This window comes from Mustela lutreola, chromosome 11, assembly GCF_030435805.1.
Source record: "Mustela lutreola isolate mMusLut2 chromosome 11, mMusLut2.pri, whole genome shotgun sequence".
Lineage (NCBI taxonomy): Eukaryota > Metazoa > Chordata > Mammalia > Carnivora > Mustelidae > Mustela > Mustela lutreola.
The window spans coordinates 20238018-20259643 of NC_081300.1; the positions used below are offsets into that span (position 1 = coordinate 20238018).

The following is a 21626-nucleotide window of genomic DNA, read 5'->3' on the forward strand; positions in this document are numbered from 1 at the left end:
ATTTATACTTCACATTTATTCCCTTTTGTCATATATTTTCTCTCTGTGCAAATATCTGAGTTCCCAACTAGAACATTAGCTCTTAGAAAACAGGAATTATCGAATATTATTATTCTTATAAATTGCCTTATTCTTATAAATTGCCTTATAATGATATTGAGAATACAGCAGACGCTTAACATGAATGCAGGTGAATTAAATGATCAAATATATTTCCTGAGAAAGAATAGAACAAATATGTCCCTGTATAGAACACATTCCAACCTGGGTAGAAGCTGCTATATCAAACAATACCTGTGCATTGGATAATTCTATGTGTGGGCATCGTGAGTGTACAATGACTCCTGGGCTCACATACAGTCCAGTTAAGTTGGAAGAGACATGACTGGTTGTGTCATTTGAAGGTCGGTGCCAGCATGCAGAGCTGTGAGCCTCTTGGTCATCTGAACACGTGATTGGCTAGAGAAATAAAGCACAAGTGAATAGGAAGCCATGGTGTTGCATTTCTAAAGTAAATTCTTCTATCAAACATAATCAAGAGTATCACTTTTAAAAGGGATAAAGCATAACAAAACTTTTAAAAGGAATGTTTTCTTCTTATATTCTGAAAATCAAAAAAATCTAGATAGATTATTACATGTTACATAATAAAAATGTTACCAATGTTCCAGATCAGGAATGTATGTCATTCCGTCTTCTCTACAATATTATTTGCATTATTAAATGCCCTCACGTTGCAAGCTGCTGTAGGTGAAGCATGTATTAGGAAGTCTCTATTCCTATAAGGATAGAGCCAAATTTTTGCAGTTTATCAGGTACAACCTGTTTAGGTCATTTGGGAAATGAAAATATTAGAGCCAAAAGAGGTGAGGTTATTATTATTATTATTATTATTATTATCATCATCATCACCGTCATCCCATAATGACATAATAGCAAGCTTTGGAGCTCAAACCTTCCAGTCTTAAGTCCAGTGTACTTTCCACTCCACTCTATTGCATACAGTATGTTATTATACCAAACTATGGCAAGATATTAATATAGTGTATACTAATCTACACTATACTAATGAGAAATTCTCAAACAAAAAGACTCCTTCCATCTATGCAATGGAACCTGTATGCCCATGACAAAGAGACCGAAGACAAATTATTTGTCAGTTTGTGATATGTTTATGCTGACTTCCTCTTGGACATATAATCATGTAAATGCAGTTCTCAACCACAACAAAAAGGTCTCTACTCTTAGGAAGTTTGTATGCTAATATAACAGGGAGGCATAACAATTGCAAAATATTGTTGAGAAAGGGGGCAATAAGGATTAAACATGGGATGGGCTCAGTAGGAAAGATTTGGGGGAAGAGGTGTTTTAGAAAGGGAAAGAACAAGGTGAAACAACAATGGGAGAGGATTAAGCTCAGGAATTATGGAACTGGGCCAAGAGTTTTTTACACCTCAAAAACTACATAGGACTGTTGGGGGATCTTCGTCTCATAGAATCATGTTTCTTTCTGTTGTGAGTCAAGGGCATCTCTGCCTCTCCTTGTTCATCTTCCAAAGGCAAAACCTAAAACTACACATTGTAGATTTGCTATGAGGGTTAGTGAGTAGATACTGGAAGAGGGTTAGAGCAATGTCTGTATGTACTCTGTAAGTGTTGGCTGTCAGTGGTAGTAGTGGTAGTCGTCGCAGCAGCATTTTTATTCCTCCTGTTGCTACAACTAGTTGTCTTGGGTCATGTTGATTTATAACCCATTACTAAATAGCTATAAAAATTGCTGGCCCATCAACTCATGAGTTCCATAAAACTGTCAGATTAGAATTGTATTTTATGCACTTACTGGTCCATTGAGAACAACCGTGAACAACACAAAAAATAAATATGATTGCTATTAATTGTAGATAAGATGGAACACTCCGGCAGTAGAGATTGCAAAGTTATATTTTTCTGTTATATCAAAGAAATAAAGAAAACAACTATACATTTTATTGAATAAAACTGAACAAACTCCATGTTATTCAATAGATAAATTTGAGCAATGTTGGACTTACCTTTAGTAACAACCTTGCTTATTTTGCTAAGTACCAATGCCTTAGTTATTATCAAGTTTGCCTGTAGTTGATGAACTGAAATAAATAAATATATATATATATATATATATATATATATATATTTTAAATATGGAATGCTTCACAAATTTGCATGTCGTCTTGCACAGAGACCATGCTAATCTTCTCTGTATCGTTCCAATTTTAGTATATGTGCTGCCAAAGTGAGCACAAACTTAAATATTTTAATGAACTTTGTAAACAAAGTAAAATTCACTCACCAGGCCAGTTTTCCAGAATTTTCTGGCCCTGATGGAATCAGTCCTTTCAAAGAAGAAAAATGATGGGTGGTGTTTATACTAGGGTGGAGAACCTATGATCTAGGCTCAGCTTTGCAGTAATATTGCAACCCAAGTAATAATTTTTACTGTGTTATGTTGCTCTGGCTCTTAGTAGAGGTGGAGTCTCTACACAAAATTGGAACAGTTAAAGAGCTGCAAATGTTTAATCAGATAACCAGCCTTAGCTAAATGGCCACAGGCAACTGAAGTGAATTAGCTATAGTTACCAAAAAGAGTTCTTTGGGTTTTCCTCCTGACTTCATAAGGACTGACTTCAGATCTCATACATCCCAACAGAAAAACCAAACACCAAAATTTATTTTGTTTTTGCCTATAATCTTCAAATAATTCTTAAACTTCATTACTGAATTTGGTCTTAAGGGAAAAATACTTTTATAACTGTACTTTAAATATCCATAATACAGTGAAATAGTCACCTATCTAGATATATGCTATAAAAACAACTCAAAATAATATTTGTAAACATCTTCAAGCCTGTTTTTCTCCAGAGAAGCTATGCAGATGATGACTACCTGGTGAAAGGGATTCTTTTTTCCCATCTGAGTACTCAGGCATCCTGAAGATCCAATCATAGAGTGTCAAACTCCGAGTGACAAGGAGAACAGCTTCAGGAGAGTCCTCTGTAAGATGACTCAAGGGACAAGCCCCTTTTCTTTTGGTACACCAGAAATTCTCCAGGGGAGTCTTTTGTTCACCTAACACTTACAGAGCCAAGACTTTCTTCTTTGGCTTATCTTGTAGGCAATTAATACAGGCTAATTGCCATAGCTCCAAATTGCAAAGCAAAAATATTTCATTCATTCTTCAGGCAGTGAATTTTAACTTACTATTTTAATTTGTAGCACACTTCCATCCTTCATTCTCATACCAAAGGTTACTTGTTCAGATATGAAAAGCACTTACAGCTATACAGTGAAGGCTTGATTCTTGATGTAAAACATTGGAAGACAGATAATATAACCACATTTTTATACAAAGTGAGGATTTTTAGAGGATTTCTTTCTTAGGCCTAATGACAAGATCCAAGATTAATATCTGGATTTTCAGCATATTTAGATATCTAAGTTCTAACAGGTTTAGTCTATAAAAGCGAAGATTCAAATTGTAAAAATATTACTTCAAAACCAAACCAAAGATATCACTGGAGCTTCAGGTTTCCACGATGGTGAATACAGAAAGTTAGATGGCTTTATTTGTGTATCACGTGGTAATGGAAACATTGGCAATGCTTTAAATTAGCAAATATACAAAACAATTTCTAAAGTAAAATACAGAAGAATATAACATGAAAAGTTGAAACAGAAGAATTTAATACATGGCTACTCTTCATTTTAGAGAATAATGCAAAATTATGACATTGACCATGTAGTAGTAAAGAGATTCATTGATTCTCAAGACTGAAAATCAGATGGCAATATAGGCAAAGTATTAAAATAGGGCAGCAATACTCACAGACTGGTTTTCAGAGCGTTCAACATTTACTACATATTTCCCATGCTTCCTGTCCATTCTTGTGCTTCCACCACAGGCTTAACTCCAAGGATATTTCTCAATTCCTGTGCAGCCCTTTATATCTGCGACCTGAGAAATAATTTAAATGACTAGTGGAAAATCAACTCTGATGCATCAATGCAGGTGAGGATTAAACTAAGTAATAAGTAGTTATGCATTAAAGTGGAATCTACTTTACAGAAGGAAATGAAGTGTTAATCACAGAAAACCAATACAGCCTTTGAGTGCTACTGTGATTACTCCCTCAACGACACTCATGAGAGAAAGGAACTTTGAAAATCTTACATAATCAAATTTTTTTCTTCCCTTTGGCCCCGTCTTTCAGACACATGTCTTCTATTTTAGGACCAACCAAAGAAAAAAAAATGTGAGTTGGAAGTTTCCCATTGTTTTCTCTTTACCCACGCATGAATGCTTTCTTGCCTTTGTGGGCACCATCTCTTAGTCACCCATGACCTTAGGATGGCTTCACCTTTTCAGTCTCAAGGCTGGTGTCTGGAAGTCTACTTGGGCAGTTACTCAGGAATTAACATGCATTTAAAAATTATTAAAATCTGCTTCCTAGCCTAGGCAATGATGCCAAAGGAATGAAAGAATGTTGAAAATCTTGAGGAAGAGTTTTGTTGTCATTTTGTCAAGAAATCTAGTTTGTCTCAAATTGAAAAAAGATGAACTTTTATTGATTTATTCACTCAACAGTTGAGAGTACTGAGTTTCTAAAGTGTGCCAGGGACTTTTCCTAGTACAAAAAGTTGAGTAGCAAACAAAACAGACCACACCAGTGTGTATTCTGTATCTGACACTTTTAGATTCTGAATTCTTTGATCCTTTGAAATTTATCTTATAAACGTACTCAACACCTTCAGCTTAAGTAGCTTTACAGGATCTGAAATGGCATAGCATCAAACCTTAGGACATAGAGATCATAGAAAAACAACCAAAGTTTTGAAAAGCTGGGAAGGGAATTGTTCTAAGGAGGAGTAAAAACATAATGACTACTCTTACTCCTGTTGAAACAAAGCCAAGGATGCCTATGTATGGCCATGGACTACAAAGGATAGCCATGGACTACAAAGGATATACATGGGTCAAAGATGTTAATAATACTAAACATGACCTTCTAGTGAACTGATTTCTTTGAAAACCAGAATGATAAAATTACCAAATAAGGGGTATAAACTTGACTGTATTTGCTTCAAAATATCACTATACTTATATTCTTAGGAGACACTTACTTTAATTTGGTACTAGTGCAACATAGCTGGGGTGTAGGAAGAACTCCATTATTTTGGACAGCATCTGCACATTATAGCAATGGCACAGAGAGTGAAAGTTTACTCTATCCCTTGATCTCATGCTCACAATCTTTAATCCATCTACGAGTAGCAGCAAGGCTCAGTTCCAAAGTTTGGAAGAAAAACATAGAAAATATTAAATTTATTTAAAATAGCCACAAAATTAAACAACACATTGTCCCAAAGCTAAATTTACCATGTAAATATTAGAGTTTTGTTTATTTTGTGGAAAACAATTCTTCAGCGTGGATTATTAACAATTCTCATGAATGCCTCCATCCAAAGGTCAACAGAAGAAAACAAAACACATCTGGATTGTTATAAAGAAAGAAAGCATGGGTATCTCTCATTCTGTCAAAATCTCCTATAAAAAGTCTTCATTGACAGGATTTATAGCCAAAAAGAAACCTGAAATTCTCACTGACTGACAGTAGTTGAGGGAATTGTTTGATAGCTGACCAATCTTTAGGGGAAAGTTCTATTCCTCATTCATCTAATAGGTGAATTGCATTGTTATCTGAGAGTCTAAGTCAAAAGTATTTTTTTTAAATCATGTTACTCAAACAAATCTTTCTTGCCTGAAATTTCACTATGCTTTGATTATTACTTCTTTGGCCAGTTTATAATACGAGATCCAATATGTTGGATATTTTAGGGAAAGGAATTATTACGTTTTGTTTTTCATTCTGTTGTTGGCATTTAAAATAAGCAATCAGGCAGGATTTCAAGCCTAAGTAATATACAGATATAGAACCCAAATAATTCAAAAGTATGAAAGATCATTGTGAAAAAAAAGGGACAAAAATATATTTCCAAAGTGCCCTATCATATTTATTATCAAAGCAATCAGAAGCAATCATTTAAAGTTAAAAATGAACACTGAAAATTTAAGCAAATGTGTTTTATATATGGTGATCATAATACTATCAGGGTGTTCTTTATTACAGTTATCAAAGCTGACTCAATCTCCATAGCAAGTGTTCCTTCCCTGAATCAAAAGTAGTTAAAAAGTATTTCAGTAAAACAATGGCGTTAGAATAATTAGCCTTACTTAAAAATAGAAACTTCAGGAGAAAACCATGCTTTAATGTATGCCACTGAATTTCTTAATTATAGATTTGAAGTGTACTTACAAATTTTAAATATGTTTATACTGACAAACATGGTCTTTCATTAACTTATTCCCAACTGTTTATTGAGCACCTAACACATGTCTCAAACCTGGGGATCCAGACAGTATTGATTCAGACAGAGAAGACCCTTATTGACCCCTACCCTTCGTTTATTGAATGTTTGGCTTTGAACTTTCAATTTTATTTAAATTGTAATAGCTTTGTTTAAACAAAGAATGTTCTTTTTTATTTATTTCAAGATATGTGTGTTTTGTATGATGGGAAGTTGTTTCCATCACAGTAAATACATCGGCTTCTACAGAATAAACAGAAACTGCATAATGCATCTCTGTTTGACCATAGGGACTGGAAATTTATGGCTTTTGCAAGGTCTGGAATTCCATTTGATGGTGACCTTCATGGTTCAGAAGTTCTCTTTTTTTTTTTTTTTTAAGATTTTCCCTGCTGAGCAGAGAGCCTGATGCAGGGCTCGATCCCAAGACCCTGGGATCATGAGCCGAAGGCAGAGGACCAATTCACTGAGCCACCCAGGCGCCCCTGGAAGTTCTCTTTTTTTACCAAGCCAAAATTTTTCTTGTTCCTTCAATGGCCTTAAACTCTGGTCCTGCTATGTCTGGAGACACCCAAAATTAAATCATTCTTTCTTCAAAATATGGGTCTGCAATCCTTAATTCACAATTCCAAAATTGAAAAGCCTTTGAAAACATTATTTTGAATATTTGGCATTAATTTGTTTGGCAGCAAAAGTTAATCAAAACTAACTATTTTTAGCCTTTAATAAATTTGGCATGATAAGTCACAAGTTTAATTACAAAAATATCAATATCTATTGCAGGTTTTCTATCACGGTCCTGATGGGGGTATTGTATAATGTTTCATATTGCCTTTATAAGACTTTTAAAAATCTGAATTATAAAACACATCTCACCTCACCTAAGTGCTTCTTATGAGGGACTATATATGTGGCTTGTAGAAATTTTATAATTTTTTTAAAACTTTGTTTATTTATTTGACAGACAGAGATCACAAGGAGGCAGAGAGGTAGGCAGAGAGAGAGGAGGAAGCAGACTTCCTGCTGAGCAGGGAGCCCGATGTGGGGCTCCATCCCAGGACCCTGGGATCATGACCTGAGCCAAAGGCAGAGGCTTTAACTGACTGAGCCACCCAGGTGCCCCGAAATTTTATAATTTTTTAAAGATAACAAATATATCCTTTCTTATTCTTATTGCTCTGAAATACTAATTTATAAAGTCTTCAGTTGGTAAACTGACTCTTATAACTGGCTTTTTTTAAATGGAGAGAAGACTAAAAGAATGAATAAAAGAATTTAAAAGTTTCAATTTTTGCTGGACTGCAGCAAACAATGGTATCTTGGACAGCCCCTGACATAAGATTTTATTAATATATTATTATTAATGTTACAGGGATATTTATGCCTATTCCAATAGGTATACCACACTGCTCATAGCCAATCCTTATAACACCTACAAGAATTAAGTATTATTATTCTCACTTTCCTGATGAGACACATATGCTTTAAGTGAACTTTTATAAATCCAAGTTAAGATTAGAGGGTATAGGGGAGCCTGGATGGCTCAGTCAGTTAAGCAACAGGCTCTTGATTTCAGCTCAGGTCATGATCTTAGGGTCATGAGATCAAGCCCCTACGTGGGGCTTCATGCTGAGTGTGGAGCCTACTTAAGATTATCTCTCCCTCTCCTTCTGCACCAACCTCTCCCCCCATCCCGCTCTGCTCACAAGCATTCTCTCTTAAAAAAAAAAAAATTAGAGTGTGTGGACCTCAGAATCTCAGACTTCCCATTCTTCTGTTATCTATAGCCATTGTTGATTGCTTAATATATAACATACTGTGCCAAAAGAAGGTTGCAGAGAAAAGGTGAAAGAATATTTGAGGCTAAATTTATTGGGAAGATTATACAACTGTTGAACCTTTAGAGACTCTGGTGACATATGTCAAGATAATTAGGGAAATATGGATGTTTACTGTAAGCAAGGCCAGGGTGGTGCTATCATCTGGAATTAGACATGCTCAGAAGGATAGAGTTGCTGGAAATCAGGTTCCAAGTACCACTTGGTAATTCCCAGGGTGGAGACACAGCTCAATGTCCATGACCCTGCACATTCTAGCCAAACATCAGACAAATAGCCGGACTCAGGCATCTAAGAGATTCAAAGTGGGGAGTTTCTAGCATCTGTGCAGACATATGTCCAGCAGGGCCTTGGACCTAGGAGTTGAGGTTTACTAAAAGGTCTGCAGTCTGCAGGCATGGACATGAAAGAACAGCCTAGGGCTCCAGGCTTCATTAAGCAATTGCAAGAAATAGACCAGTTATTAGAGGGGGAACTCAGAATCATAATTTAAGAAAATCTCAGGTCTACCTAGTCAGGCAAGGAGAGAAATTGGGACTTGTAAGTTCTGGAATCATACCTTGTCAGAAATGGGGCCTATGTGTGGAGGCCAAGAAAAACAAGGCTGTACCCATCTTGAGTCTAGCCCTGACATAAGTGCAGCCATCTTGATGTTCCAGATTATTACAAAATATTTCTTGGGTTTTGACCTACTCAGGTTAGCACTTTAAACAGTCCCTCTCTCCTTTAATGATTGATTTAAACCCCTGGACTCAGCTGCCTCTGTCTTTCATAACTCCCCTATACAATCCCCAACTGATCAATGTTGACCCGAGTATGTAGGGACAACTCTATGCCCCTTCTCAGCAGGAAGAAGTTACACAGAAGATGAGACCTTCCACCTTCAACAACCTTAAAGATTTAAGGGTCAAAATTGTTCAGGGGAAAATATGGAGGCCGAGAAAATCAAGGCCATCCCACCTCAGGTTTAGCCTTAGCGTAAGTACAGCCATCTTACCTCTGGCAGCCATCTCAGACCCCTGTGCCCAACGGCTGAACTTTCCCCCACCCTGCTTTAGTAACCCCCACCCTATTTTGGTTCCAGGGAGCCCCACCCTGCTTTAGTTCCAGAGACCCCCACCCTGCTTTAGTAAGCCCCACCCTGTTTTGGTTCCAGAGACCCCCTACCCTGCTTTGGTTGCAGGAATCCCACCCTGCTTTAGTAACAGGAACCCATAAATACCCTTGCCTTAACTAAGCTCGGGGTCCAAGTCCCTACTCAGCTGTGATGGGTATACTTGGGCCCAAGCTTAAGCTTGTCGAATAAACCCTCATGTGATTGCATCGGTGCTTGGCTCCTTGATGGTCTCTCGGACGCCAAAAACTCAGGCACAACATATGGAAGTTTGGGGTCAACCCTATACCTGGGATTAGAATAAGACCTAAGAGCTGAGCGATGGAACATCATAGTCCTACTCAGAGTACGGTGGACAGGGTAGAACCAGCAGGCCCACAGTTCCAAGGTGGGGCTTTGCTTATGTCATCAGCCTTACATGTTGAATGGGTGATGAAGATGGGGACTCTATGGGACTGAGGAAGCTCTAGAACAAATATCTTTCCATGATATGACAGAAATAAAAATGTTTTATATTTCATTAGGGTCATCTCTCTGTCTTTATCCCCATGTTCCCTTTCTTCCTACCAGAGGTAACCACTCCTCTCAATTTGATGTTTATATTTCCTTTATATTTTTCTATGTTTTAACATATTCCAAAAAATATGTAATTTTTTGCATGTTTTAAAATGTATATGAAACCTATCATAGTGTGTTTTTTGACAATATGGGTTTTTTTGGCCCAGAGTAGGTTTATAAAATTCAATGACACTGATACTCTATCCCATTCATTTTCACTGTTTTGTAGTATTTCATGGATTGAAGATAACACAATTATTATTCTGTTCTCCTAGAGATACAAATTGAGTTTGGTTCCATTATTATAAACAATGATGTTATGAATATTCTAGTATATGTCTTCCTAGAAACATTTATAATAATTTTTCTAAAAAAATATTTTTTCTAAAGGATGTAAAGGGGCATCCGAGTGGCTCAGTCAGTTAAGTGTCTGACTCTTGGTTTTAGCTCAGGTCAAAATCTCAGGGTCATGGGATGGAGCCCCACATCAGGCTCCACACTCAGCATGGTGTCTCCTTGAAATTCTTTCCCCTTCCTCTTCCTTCCTCCCACCCTCTCTCTTTCTTTCCCTCTCTCTCAAATAAAAAAATAAAATCTTTAAAAAAAATTTTTTTTTCAAGATGTATAATGTAGAGTGAAATTCCTGGATCATCAGGTGTGTATTTTTTCAACTTCACCACATCTTCCCAAAATTGTTTCCAAGTGGGTATGAATACCCACTCCCATAATAGCATTCTCATTTTTTCACAAGTGCTAACTCTTCATGTTGTCAAACTTCTAATTTTGCTAGCATGTGTACAACAAATATTCTGCTGATTTAACTTTTTTTCACCCTACGTACATTAATGTTGGAGTTTATAGGTCTTCTTTGGTTTTGAGCTATACAATAGATGTTTATTATGGAAATTTTTGTTTTATTTACTTTGTTTTTTCCACTTTGTATGGACATCAGAAATAAATGTAGGGAGGTTCAGAACTAGGTGGTTGTTCTCATGCTACAGGAATTAGAAAACCTCTGGTTTTTAGCCATACATTTTTTGAATTGTGATCACACTACACACACACAGTATATTCTTCCACATTTAACATTTTAGCATATGCATTTGCCCCAGTAATTTAAAGTATTTTAAAAAACAATACATTTAATGCCCAGCATGATGTCATATGTGAATTAGTTGAGCTAACCTATTAGGTTCTTTTATGTCCTCAATTATGAGTAATATGGAAAGGTATTATAATCTATATTTCAAGCTATTTTCCGTGACCAATTCCTAGAAAATGGGATTACGCAGCCAAACAACATTGACAGAAGGACAGGAAACATGTGTGGGAGTGTATTCTGAGAGTGCTGGTCCAGAAAGAAAGGATCTTTACATGGGATTGAACTGAATGTAATGACACAGGTATACCTATTCAAGGTTCTAGATTTAATGTCCTAGCTTGAGGAGCCCGGAGTAGCCCTGATGGTTGCTCATTTGGTTGCATAAAACCAAGACAGTGGTGCGTTACATTTAATGGAGCCAAAATGACACAATTTCTTTGATAGAATATTAAAAAAAATTAAAAACATAAAGGCTTGGGACTAGATATGTTGCACTGAATTTGCCATGTGAGTTTCTGACCTATCCTGTGATTGCTTCCCTCAGGAGGACCCAGACAAAAAGCCCTCCATCATGTAGTAAAAAGATCCCATCAGGAAGGGCAGAACCACTGCCCTCCTTGGAAAGCTCTGGGGGCAGAGCCTTCTGCAGGCTGGGGAAATGCATATAAGATAACATTCTGAAGTGAAAGGCAAGTTGCTTTATTTTTCATGTCCACTAACTTAATGGCATATTGCTTGGTGGGCCTGTTTTATTTTGGAGGCACCATATATGACTTCTTTATGTTTTTCCTGACTCACTTTATCAACCCATTAGAATGCTTTGGCTGTTAGATATAATGGGTTTATCTGATCCACTAAGACATTGAAGTTGGCCAGTGACACAGTGTATGCTTTCAAGAGAAGGCTCTGCAACTGTCCCAAATAGAGAATGGTTATCTGCAAAATAGGACATGGATTGTCCCAAAATACTGGATTCTCTAATTGAGCCTGCCAGAGGTCAGATGCCATATCTCAATTTTCCACAATTGCCCAGAGCTCTATGGCATCTTCTGAGTCTTAGGCATAAATGCCTTGTCTACTTTTACTGAAGTACCCCTTCTTGAAGGTGTGTACCACCACACATGCCCAACTTCATGACTTGGTGGATCAGTTCATAACAGTCAGCTCAGGTCATACAGCTACTTGGAATCCCATGGTCAGACATTTAGACTATCAGGGCCTAGAAAAAATTGTGACACCTTACACAAATCACCGATCTACTGATGAGTTAAAGAAGTCAGACACAAAATTGCATGTACTGTGTGGTTCCATTCACATGAAGTTTAAAAATAGGCAAGTCGAATCTATGGTGACAGAAGTCCAATTGTTGTGACCCTTGGTGGGATACCGACTTACGGAAACCACAGGGAACTTGTATGATGTTACCGTTTGTTGTTCTACTCCAAGGATTTTAATTTAAATTTCACTTTAATTTTAATAGCACTTCAACTGACCTGACAATCACTTTAGGAAATACCCCTTCAGCTAAATCCACAACAACTTTAACTTCTACTGATCCTACTACTACATGGTTACCATTATTACCAACATTTCAATTCAACCCTCTACTAATAGTACTTCAAGTGAACATAATTCTTACCCTACTTCACCTAAAAAGCAACTATCACAATGTCTACTAACTCTACCACTATCATCATGTCAAATTAAGCTACATCTATTCCTTCAGCTGAGCCTACAATTTCTACAGCTACTTCTACTTCAACTAAACACACAGCCCACAACAAGTACCGGCACAACCACTGACTTTGCTTCCAGTGAATCTTCTACTGCAAATGCTAATGCCACAACTCTCAAGGCAAAACACTACAATAACCTTCTCTACCAGCAACCCAATCTTTAATTACTACCTTGATTATGTTACATCTAACCATCCCCACAGTCACTCATACTCAAATTTGAATCTACAAATGCTATCACAAGTGTTTATTTGGTCAACAGAAATATTTCACTGGACCTGATAGTCATAAAACTTAAACTACTCCAACAATAACAAGTTGGCCCATTATCAATGCCACAACACCAAATCCATCTCATTTATCTTCTATATCTATCAGATCTCGATTTTATTGATGTTTTAGTGGAAGTTCTAGTTTTCAGTCCAGTACAAATTATGGTAGTTGTAGTTTCAAATAGAGCTATGCTTGTTTCAATTTCATTTAACCTGGTAATAGTGGTTATGACAGTACCTTGTTCAGTGGACACAACAGAAGAAGTACATTTGTGGTGATGCTGGTTATGCTTGTAAATTTCATTGGTAATGGTTATGGCTTCAGGTGAAAGTAATGGTTCCTCTGGAAGCTGTAGTTTCAACTGAAGCAGTAGTAGTTGTGGGTTCCATACAAGTGTCTCCTCAGTTGACATAGTGTTACTTGTGGGTTCAGCTGACATATGGCGATTGCTATTGGGATTGTCATTTCTGCTAATGTACTAGTGGAGACTGGTAATAGGTACGGTTGAAGTGTGGTTGGTGTTCTGTAGGTTCTATTGAAATGGTGGTGGTGGTGGTAGCTGTTATGATTGTACCTACAGTAGAAATTGAAGTGGTTGCAGACTGGCTGCAACCACAACAGCTGCACCAACAATAGCACTGCTGTGCACTACTCCACTGTACTCAATCCTACTATTTCAACAGCCATCAATATCACACTCACAGAACAAAGAACCATAGCTAGCACTACGTCAAGTTCATCTACTCCATCAGAACTAGCATCTCTACCTGTACCAGCAGGCTCTACAATTTCTACTGAAACTACAACTACAGTGGCCTCTTTCCCCACTATATACTGAACTAATGACTGCAATAGCCACCAGTATGATAACTGAAACTGTATCTAGTTCCATAATAATTTACTCTATAATTCACTCTATAATCACAAGGAGGAACAATGACTTCACTTTTACCTAATATGACAAAAGCCTCCAACACTACCAGCACTACCCTCTGTTGGGACCTGCTGCCACAACATTAATCACTCCCCCTTCAACTGAACACATAGCCACATAAACAGAAATTGAATATACAGTCCTATTAGGTTTCTTGATATGGAATATTGTCACTGCTAAAGAAAAGCTTCTTAAAACAATATACCAAATCAATATTAAGGAAGTTGTTCTCATTTTTGTTGTCAATAGACATTCTGCATGGATGCCTGGGTGGCACAATCAGTTAAGCATCTGCCTTTGGCTCAGGTCACAATCCCAGGGTCCTGGGATTAAGCCCCACATCAGGCTCCTTAGTTAGTAGGGAGCCTGCTTCTCCCTACTGCTCCCCCTACTTGTGTTCGCTCTCTCTTTCAAATAAATAAATAAAATATTTTTTAAAAATAAAATAAAAATATATAATCATCAATATTATTTGGAAAGTCTTCTAGTAATAAATATTGGGCTTAATCTCTAAGCCTCTATTCTAGGAAAGGATTGGTTTTATGCTTTGCCTAACATTAGAAAAAGAAACTTCTCAGATGTACACCTCTCAAACTAAAAAATTTAAAAAGGAGTTGATGGAAATTTGTTAAACATTTACATCTACCCAAAGTGAAACCAGGACAAATGTAGGAGGCTGCCTATATCAGAGGACTACTAAAAGGTTGAATAAAATCCCCTTCTTTCTAATCCTGATAGTACCTGACAGGTCCCACTAATAGGCTTCTTTGGAGCCTTCCGGTATTGATCCCGACATGTTCCCTGGCTAACATTTCAACTCGATTTACTATCTGGCAGCATGAAATTTGGGCCAGGACTGTCCTCGTTGGAGTCCAGCTCCTGTTGGCTGCTTCCATTACATTAACCTTTCTAAGTGTGTGTTTTCTTGTCTGTGGGATGCTGGTAATAAAGACACCTGACTTACAGGACAAACATGGAGCTTTGTGCAAATCAAACAGTGCTGTAACTTCCAAACCATCAACAAGTTAGGCAGTGGACACTGGGCCAGGCTCCCGAGTGAGTGAAGTCACTCCATTCAAACCCCTGAGCCTGTGCCATCAGCCTGGCTGCAGGGCTTTTGTCGCAGGGCTCTTCTGAGGCCAGAATCAAGTAATACGTGCCATGTGGTAAGAACACAGCTGGTCATGTAGTCAACTCTGTAGAAGGATCTGTGAGATGATGATAATGAAGACGACAGAGCAGCAAATATTGCTTATTAATGTTCCTGGATACGCAGCACAACAACAAAAATAATGCAAGGTCTGGAGTCAAATTTGAGTTTAAATCTAAAAGCTCTGATATCAAAAGCAAGTTTCTTCCCTCCTCTGAGTCTTGAGGTGTTTTTTTTTTTTTTTGCTTGTTTATCTCTAAGGTGGTGAATAACATTTACCCCAGCAGTCTTCGGGGAAAGAATCAAAAAGAGGTTGAAATTTTATTTTTTAAATTATTTTTTCTTTATCAGAAGCAGTGTGGTATAGTGATTCAGAGTTTTGGATTCTAAAGATTCAGGGTTGACTTTTATATCTGATTCATAAATAGTCCAATACCTGGAAATTTCCTCAATGTCCTAAGCTCCTATTTCTTCACAAGAAAAGGTAAACCTTTATCCAAGGATAATTGTAAGGATGAAAGAAGACAATAGTGTATATAACATATTTGGTACAATTCCTGACACTTGCTCAATTTTAGAATCTGTGATTAGCTCACTGTCATTTGCTCTTATAACTGAGCTCAGGGCAATAGGAGAGAGGAGCACACGGCTGACACCTTGGAAAGGAATGGAGTGTGTTTCACTGCTAGAAAAAATGGGCTTCAATTTTGGGAAGGAAGCCCCAGGTTGGATGTCCAGGGTGGCAATTAAGAGAAACAGACACTAAGCACAAAGCCAGGGAATAAGGAGCACCAACAGCGACCAAATGTCACTTTATCCCACAGGGTTGAGGCATTGGTGAAAATCAATGACTGCCCTCACCACTCAGAATAGTCATGATTTATGCTGGGGTCTGAATCAAACCAGGAGCAGGATGAGGGGCAGGCAAACTGGAACCTTGCAACGCAACTGAGCACACAGCCTAGTCTACCACTAACTTAACACTTGAACCCTTGCAAAAATGTGGCCCTTTCAGAACAGTATTTCCCCCATCTGTTAAACTATGAAAGACCAGATGGTAACTATATCTCCTTCTGTTCAGTGATAGACACATTGGCAAGCAAGAAGTCATATTAAGTAACTCCACCAGATCACGGTCATTCATTCTCCCTTTGCTCTCAGACCTAAAAAGTCTCTTATATTGTGCCAAGTGTTAAGCTCAGAGAGAGACAAACCAAGAAATAGATTCTTAACTCTAGAGAACAAACTGATGGTTACGGGGTGGAGAGGGGGGGAATGCAATGGGTGAACTAGGTGATGGGGATTAAAGAGTGTACTTGTGGTGCGCACTGGGTGATGTATAGAACTGTTGAATCACTATATTGTATATGTGAAATTAGTATAGCACCATATGTTAACTACACTGGAATTAAGATTTTTAAAAATTATTTTATTTAAAAATTGAGCTAAACTGAGACCCTTCTTAATGAGTCTCTAAGCAGGGTGGTGGTACCAGGTGGGATAAATGCTGGAGCCCAGAAAACCCAACTAAACAGCTGAACACCACCAATAATCAGTCAAGATCAGATTTCTCCCTGGAGGTAAGAGACATGACCATAAAGCCAGGTGAATAGGCAGTCAGAAGCACAGATCTGAACCCAGTCACCAAGGAGAGAAGACAAAGCAGGGTGTGGGAGGACTGAAGACAGAAGGGCTAAAAGAAGGGCTATAGTCAGTCTTAGAGGTGGGAGGGAAGGATAGTGAGGCAGACCAAGACAGAGTAGCCCTGGAGCATTAAACACAACACATTGTTTCCCACCTATGGCTCTTTTGCAAAACAGGTCTTTCATTGCAGAATATTGACTCTTTTCACATGTAACCCACATAAAACAAGGGTCCCCCAAATTGCCTTATCATCTTTGATGGTTATACCATTCTCTACCGGTGTACATTTTTATTCCCAAAGAACAGTGGCTCTTAGAAGGCAAGCCCTCACAAATCCTTCCTTGCTTACCCTTTCTGTGCACTCTACTGATAATAAATTGATTTTTTTCAATTTTTTTTTTTTTGGTGGTTATATGTAACCAAAGCATTACCTGTCCATGACAGAGGTCTCCCTTTGGACATCATGAGCATCCAGGAGTCCCCAGGTGCTGGTGATATGTGTGCCAGCATCATCACTGACATCAACTGATGGTGGAAACTGATGAACTGCGCTGTGAGTTTCCAGTCACCTAGACTTGAGAATGGCCACCGGAACTAAGCATTTGGAAAACAGGAAATTCACTGAGTTGAGCTTCCTAAGTAAAACTATCCCAACTAATATAACCTATTCATGTAAGTTATATTTTATTCCACTGATCGAAATAGCTCTTGATGGAAAAAAAAAAAAAAGAAAGAAAGAAAGTTGTCTTATTTCAGTATCATGAGATAGCGGAAGATCATTATTGACACAATGCCTCTGTAAGAACAAAAGTCAACGAGTCTATTCTTTCAAAGTAACAAAATACAGTCAGAAATATATAATTAAAATACAATAGTACTAAAATACTTAACAGTAAGGGACAATTAAGGAGTAGGAAAGGTTTGGTACCAACCAAATTAATAGCAGTAAATGCAGTTAAGAGAACTACACTGTACAGTATTCACTTAAGTAAGGACATCGACTGCGCGAGGCTCAGCGGACTAGTTCATACACTACACAAAGCTGTCATACATCCAAGTCATAAAAATCGTCCAGTTAATAAAATAAATCCCATTCATCTTCAAAGTCTATCAGGCCTCTGTCCCCACTCATTTTTTTGTTTGTTTTTCTTTTCTTTTCTATCAGGCTATTGTCCCCACTTGGTTTTTTGTTTGCTTTTCTTTTCTTTTTTCTTTTCTTTCCTTTTCTTTTTTAATGTGCTTGTTTTTGCATTTCTGGCCTATTACCCAAACCAAACCAATCCCTCAGGAATGTTCTCTTCTGAAAAAGGGGGGGGGGGGGTGTAGAGGGGCCTGGTCTGAGTAGGCAGACAGTAAAACTTCCCAGGAAGGTAAACAGGAAGTAGGTGGAGCCTGCCAGGCACCCAACTGGCTCTGAGATGTGTGAGGATGTATGAGCAGCTCCTGATAAAGAGGCAGTGTGAGGAAGGACTGGGATGCACTGAGCATGGGGAGGCTCAGAAAAACAGAATCAGGTTGGTGGTGCTGCAGCCCTGCCCACTCTTTCCAGAAGAAGCCTGCTCTCGGGGCATTTGGGGAAACTCTTAGGTGCCTAAATGCCCCTCCTAAGAAGTCTGGCTCAAGACACCTAACAAGCACACTACAGTCTTGACTGATTTTTAAAGAATCTTAAAATGTTTCATTTCTTAAGTTGACTGGTGGATACAGGGCATTGAATTCCTCTTCAATAAAATCTTTTGAATAGCTGAAATGTTTTCTATTTTATTTGTAGTGTTTTTTTGAGTAAGCTTAGAAAGAATAAGCTATTAGAAAGAATAAGATATTATTTTAAAGAGGAGTAGAGTTATTTATATCAGAATCTGGGGGAACATGTTGTTACGTCTAGAAATACCATAGAATAATCTAGGACTTTTTTCGTAACAGGATAGAAAATGTGCTATTTACATGTTCTCTAAGTCTTGTAATTCCTACATGGTTATTAAATTTGCTGACCAACAACATTAAATGGGTCAATTATTGTGTGGGTAGGAAACTGGTCCATTGTAACTCAACCACTAAAATATAACTATTATTGTGATTAAATAAGGACAAGCATACCTTTGAGGTAAAGTATTGGAGGTGCACTTTCGAAGTTAACAATTGCAAAGGAATAAGTCAATTTCAGCAACATTCTGCTAATCACTCAGGAGCCCTGAGGAAATCTGGATTCAGCACTATAAATAGCTGTGCTTTTTTAAACATGTGTTGATAGGATACTTTAGTATTCAGTAATTTCTCAATTTGCCTGAGGTTGATGAACTTAAACATTTAACACACTCTAATCAAATCAAACCTCACTCATCAGGTCAGCTTCCTGAATCTTATTCTCATCTTAGAAACCCAGCCATTTCTAAAAAGGAAGACTGACAGGTAGTATCTTTATCAGGGATGAAAAACCAACAATTTCGGGGCCACTATGCTACATCACATGAATGGAGAATTTTGGGACAAATGCTGAACCCAGATCTTAACTCCTATCATTGCTGTTCTGGTTTGACACTAAACTTTAAATTTTGAATAGATGGAGATCTGAGAATAATGTTTAATCAGCTATTCAAAAGTAGTCACTAAGGTTATTCACTGCAATGGAAATATATTTATATATATTATACTTATATATATTTATAAGTATAATATATATTATTATATATTATTAAATAATTATACTTATTGAAAAATTATGGTGCTATAATTTAAGGTGTAATATTTTTCTGGGAGGAAAAAAAACCTAGATTGCTTTTCAAATGTAACTTTCTAGTGATATTTTATTGCATTGGTTGAAATTGTACTAGGATGGGGTAGGTTTCTCCACCACTATGTCAAAATATCCACATAAAAGTAAAATTTCTAATCAGAGAACAATATGCATATATCCTACACCTTGTTTTTATGGGATTTGGAACATTTCTAACTGTTATTATCAAAACTTTGTTACTATCCAATGATGAACTAATGCCTCACTAAAAGCAACTACTTTTTGTTTTAATCTGAGTATTTCAGCATATTGAAGATTCAGTTCTGAGGATTCAGATACATCTGAAGACCTTTCTTGGAGAGGTCATGTAAACTAGAATCAATGAATTTTTTTGAATATCTTGCTTTTGAGGCAAAAGTCGTTTCCTTGATATTTAATCATTCAATAAATATTTATCAAACAACATGATTTCCTTAGTCTATCTCATGGGTGGAAAAAAAAATTCTCCAGGCACTTATAAATTATTCTTAAACTGTCTATTTCAAACTACATATCTGTATTTGTTCCTACTATCAAGACAAATGTAAAAACTAAACAATGGGTTAACTCTTGGGTATGAAAAACATATCTGCCAAAATGATGTCTATATGAGCCAAGGTTTCTTGGTATCTTTATTGGACTTTTAGAGTATATTTAAATTAATTTCTTATTTTCAATTATTAGAATTATTTGAGTTATAAATTTTTAGAATTAGCTTCAAAATCCATTAATTATAGACCAAAACCTAAATAACAGACTTAAAAAAATACTTTAAAAAATGCTGAAGCCACATTATACATGCTTATAACTGTATATTATTATTTTAATTATAGTTCCAGGAAAATATTAATATTTTAGATTGATAATACATATAATAAAATTTTAAACTATGTTTACATGTAGCACAAAAAATACAAGATTTCTGATTTATAGATATTGGTTGAAAAGACAATAAATTGCCTTTCTCTGACCAATTATTAATTGTCAGGGGTTTTTTGGTAGAGAATACATAAGCTTCTGTGATGTCATATGAAAAGCATTTGGGTTTTCTATTTAGACCAAAAATAAAATTCATATAGACAAGATATCAAATGAAATAATCAATACTCACAGGCTGGTTTCTAAAGGGTTTCATGGTTACTATGTATTTTCCGCATTTCCTTTCCATTCTGGAGCTGCCCACATCATAGGTTTAAACCCAGGACTATTTCTCTTTTCGACCACTGCCGTTTATATCTGCAACCTTGAGTAATAGTTTAGTTGACTGAGAACAAATTGTGATGCATCTGTGCAAGTGTTGAATAAAATAAATATTAAATATAATACCTAGCAGAGGACTTAGAGTCCTTGAAGTAAAATACTTCTAACAATGTGAAACAAGAAAACCAATCTCACCTCTGAGATGTATTGTTGCTTTTCTCTCCGCAACCAACCCAGCAGAAGCAAACTATGGTAATACTACACCATGCTTCCTCCTCTCCTCATTTGTCAGCAAACCTCAGAAACCCTTCCTCCAGAGTTCAAGGCTTATCTATGATAGAGTTCTTTTTTTTTTTTTTTGAAGAATTTATTTACTTATCTAAGAGAGAATGAGAGAGAGAGAGCATGAGAGGGGATAGGGTCAGAGGGAAAAGCAGACTCCCCACCAAGCAGGGAGCCTGATGTGCGACCCAATCCTAGGATTCCAGGATCATGACCTGAGCCAAAGGCAGTTGCTCAACCAACCGAGCCACTCAGGCTCCCTATGATAGTATTCCGAAGTCAACGCAGTTTCCAGATCCTTCATTTCAAACCTAGAGTGACTATGCTCTCTCCCTATGTTGCTACACCTTTAAGGCATTCGTGACTCCAGCTCATCAGCTTTGACCTTCTCAAGCTCCCCTAGTGCTTTGAATTTCTCAGGGCTGTTACCCAGCAATTGACAGAATTAAATTCTCTGAGTCATACTTGCTTAGGTACCAACCCTGTGTTTCCTAAAATGAGAACACCACAATCTAATAAATCAGTTACTACGAATATATTTGCCAAATTCCTTTTCTGTTGCAGAGTACTACATAAACCTAATATTTTAGACTTTTGGCACACTTTTAGCACCTTAAAAA

At 37.1% G+C, this 21626-nt stretch overlaps 1 long non-coding RNA gene and 1 other non-coding gene across 2 annotated transcripts; both read right to left on the reverse strand.

Moving 5' to 3' along the window:
• Window positions 1–251: 251 nt before the first annotated feature.
• On the reverse strand, window positions 252–21151 carry LOC131811662 (uncharacterized). Its single transcript, XR_009346040.1, has 5 exons — window positions 20920–21151; window positions 20636–20810; window positions 17183–17345; window positions 3863–3991; window positions 252–459 (listed from the first exon to the last, which is right to left on the reverse strand). It is a non-coding gene; the product is annotated as an uncharacterized LOC131811662 (long non-coding RNA).
• On the reverse strand, window positions 2175–2280 carry LOC131811941 (U6 spliceosomal RNA). Its single transcript, XR_009346181.1, has one exon. It is a non-coding gene; the product is annotated as a U6 spliceosomal RNA (small nuclear RNA).
• Window positions 21152–21626: the final 475 nt, after the last annotated feature.